Source organism: Condylura cristata, unplaced genomic scaffold (assembly GCF_000260355.1).
Source record: "Condylura cristata isolate star-nosed mole 26May11 unplaced genomic scaffold, ConCri1.0 scaffold00006, whole genome shotgun sequence".
Lineage (NCBI taxonomy): Eukaryota > Metazoa > Chordata > Mammalia > Eulipotyphla > Talpidae > Condylura > Condylura cristata.
The window spans coordinates 2450872-2454285 of NW_004567107.1; positions in this window are offsets into that span (position 1 = coordinate 2450872).

Here is a 3414-nt window from a genome sequence, read left to right on the forward strand (position 1 = left end):
CGGCCGAGGGCCCCTGCCCGCCTCCCGCCTCAGCTGGACGGGCCGCGCAGCCAGTCGGCCGGCGGGCTGAGAGCTGCTGGGGGTCCGCCCGGTCTGGGCGTCACTGTCTCCCCTCCCCCACCTGGAGCCGGGGGCCGCACCCCTCCCCAAGCTCCTGAGTCTGCTGAAGTGACAAGGGCGGCCGGCGTCCACGTGGCCGGGCCGGTGGGCGGCCAGCAGGGCAGCGGGGAGCCCCTCCGCGCCTGCTCAGCAGTGGAGGACGGCGTGGCTCGCGCTGGCCAGGGCTTGGCCGGGCCTCATGCCTGCACCTGCCGCGCACAGGCGGGGCTCCCTGCCCTGCGTCAACCGCGAGGTCAGACGCCAGGAGCGGTCTCCGCGGGCAGCAGCCCTCCCGTGGCCAGCGGGCTCCCTGTCCCCTCCCCGCCGCCTGCAGCTTGCCAGGTGCCTTACGTGCTCCCCACCGTGCGGGGCGGGCGGCTGCTCCCTAAGCGCCTCCGCCCCTCCGCTTCCTCAGCCCCAAGACCGCGCCGCTGCTGAGGTGGCGACCGACCGGTGGGCTCGAGCCCGACCGCCCCGCGCGGGCCTGACGGAGGCGCGTGGGCGGTGCCCGTTCACCGGGGAGCCAGGCCGCCCTTCTGGTTTTGTTTTTGTTTTTGTTTTTGTTTTTTTAAGAAAAACCGCCCCGGGTCCTTGGGGGACATCTAGGGTTTGGGATCGTATCAAGGAAAAATCAGCTTTTTTTCTGTTTTGTCCTGTACAGAGGGGTGGACAGGCTTGGATGCCACTTGCCGCCCTCTGCCAGCTGGAACGTGTCACTTTATTATTTAACGTGTGCGCGTAGTTCGTTTATTAACAGTATTGCGTGTGGGTTCAGTTCTAGTTTGTTCCGCTTTTGAAGTCCTCCCATTTCAACCCCGCCCAGCTGTGCTGAATGCTGCTGTCGGGGGTGCGCCCGCCCCCACCAGGCCGAGGTCACGCTGCCTTTCAGTCTCAGGGCCCAGCACGCCCGCAGCCCAGGGCGGGCCTGTGCGTGCAATGTGTGTGTTAACTTATTGGCTGACAGGCTTCCCTGCCGCCCTCGGGCAGACCCGGCTGCTGCCCACCTGGACGGCTGGGTCCCTGCGGGGGACCCTCCTGCCCGAGCCACGTCTGCACTGCGCCCCGATTCCAAGATGCTCCCCTCCCTGCCCGCTCCCCAACGTGATGTCGAAATACGCAGCCCTGACTAACCCGGCTGACCTGGGGTCTCCCCACAGACATTTCAAACCTGTAACTTTTATATGACAATAAAAATAAACTTGAACGCGTGGCCCAGAGGCCTCGTGCGCCCGGTGTCCTGCACACGCGGCCTCTCCCGCACCTCCTCTCGGGCGGGGCAAGGTGGCTGGCCCCAGCTCCTCAGCACAGGCCCCCGTGGGGTGTCAGCGGCTTCCCAGGGGCAGCAGCTGTCCACGGGGTTCAGCCTGCCTTCGCCTGCCGTGGCCGGGACACACCCCCAGTGAGTCAGCCCACGCTTCCTGCCCCGCCCCTCGGCCTACCCCCCAGGGCCCTGCGGATCCTGGTGGGCCGGAGGGCAGCAGGCGGGAGGTGGCGGCCCACCCAGCACCCCGGTGCTGCAGGAGGCATCGCTGAGTCCCCGGGAACGTGTGGCTCAGGAAGGACCCGCTATGCCCGTTTCTGTGTTACCTGCTGTTGGCATCTTGATGCCCTGAGTCCCCCCTCACCCCCAGCTGACGGCCGACAGCCATTGCCCCGCGCTCCCAGGCCCGAGGACACGACCTGTCCGGCCCAGGCCTCAGCCCTGAGCTGCAGCCAGGCCCACACAGCCAGAGCCAGGGGCCCTTGGTGGCATAAGGGACAACAGTCTGGCCCGGGGGGTGGGGCTCAGACACCCAAGGAGCCCCTCCCAGGGCCTGGGTCTTGCTAGCTGGGCCTGCAGCCCAGAAGCTTCACCCCATCTCCCCGAGCCACGCTGGTCCCACCCTCAGCCTCGATTCCTTAAGCCGGCTGACCGTCGCGAGTGGCCCTGCTGGCCTCCCCAGCTGGAGTGGGGACACTGGCTCCCATCCCTTGAGGCCCACGAGAGTGATAGAGACAGAGAGCTGCCGCCGCTCACTCTGCCATCCACGGGCGCCACGGAGCACTGAACTAGCCAGTCACACGGGGGCGGGAGACAGCCGGGCAGCGCATAGAAGAGGCCCCAGCTCTGAAGAAATTAAATGTGGTCTGAAGTCCACTCACAAACTGTCCCGGGCAGGCCTCGCGGGTAATTGGTGCAAATGACCAGGTAGCCTCAGTCCCGAGGACAGGAAGGGAGGTGCAGCCCCGCCGCCCTGGAGCGCACGCCCAGGACAGGCGCCAGGACAGGCCGGTCCGACGGAGCCCGCGCAGCGCAGGGGTGGGGACACCCAGGGGTGCGTGGACTCGCCCCCACTCGGCCCCAGCCCGGCCCGGGGACCCGTGGGACCCTGAGACGGGACCGGCAGAGGTGCCACTGTGCTGGGGCGCAGTGGGGTGCCGCCTCCCTGCCTTCCCCGGCACTGAGGCTCCAGGTGTGAAGACGGCACAGCCCCAAGTGGGGGGACGCCGGCCTGGCACACTGGACCTGCGCCAGGTGCGGCTCGGGCAGGCTGGGAGCTCTCAGAACGTGGCCTCGCCGCCGGGCAGCGCGGGAACAGCGTGACCAGTGCCCCGAGTAGACGAGCGCCTGCGTGGCCGGTCACGAAGGCCTCTGGTGGCTCCTCAGAGCCTCCCGGGTGGCACAGGGGCTGTTGCAGCCCCCGCAGCCTGAGTCCACCCCCGGCCCAGGAGGGACCCCAGGGCCCAGCAGGCCCCTCCTGTGTCCCGCTGCTCCCCTCAGCGGAGTGTTTCCGTGGACCCGCCTGTTCTGCTCCCCAGTCTGTCTCTGGTGGATCCTCTCGCCCCCCCATACCTCTGGCCTGTGCCCCAGTTCTGTCTGCATAAATACATAAATCAAAGAACAAAAAAGCTCTTCACTACAGATCAAGAACTCGTCAATTTGAACGTAACGCGTGACACGTTAGTCATAGCAAGGGCAGAGGAGAACGTGAGAAAAACGATCCAACTTTATTAAAGATCTCAGAAAACTGAAAGGCACGTCCTGGGCACAGGCTGCCTGCCTCAGGCGCCCGGCGGCCCTGGGCTGGCCTTTATTCACACTACTCCGAAGCCAACTCCAGCCGTTTCAGTGGCGCGTGGGCCTTTCCAAACGCGCCAGGGGAGATGGCAGACGCGGGGCCCAGGCCGCCCTGCCACGCAAACCCCACACAGCCCTCAACATGGAAGGAGGCTAACGGGCGGGCGGGGCGGCTGCCGGGCACCTGCCAGCCGCCCTGAGGAGACGGGAGCTCGCCCGGCCAGACCCAGGGCGGCTCCCGGCAGGCGGCAGCCGCG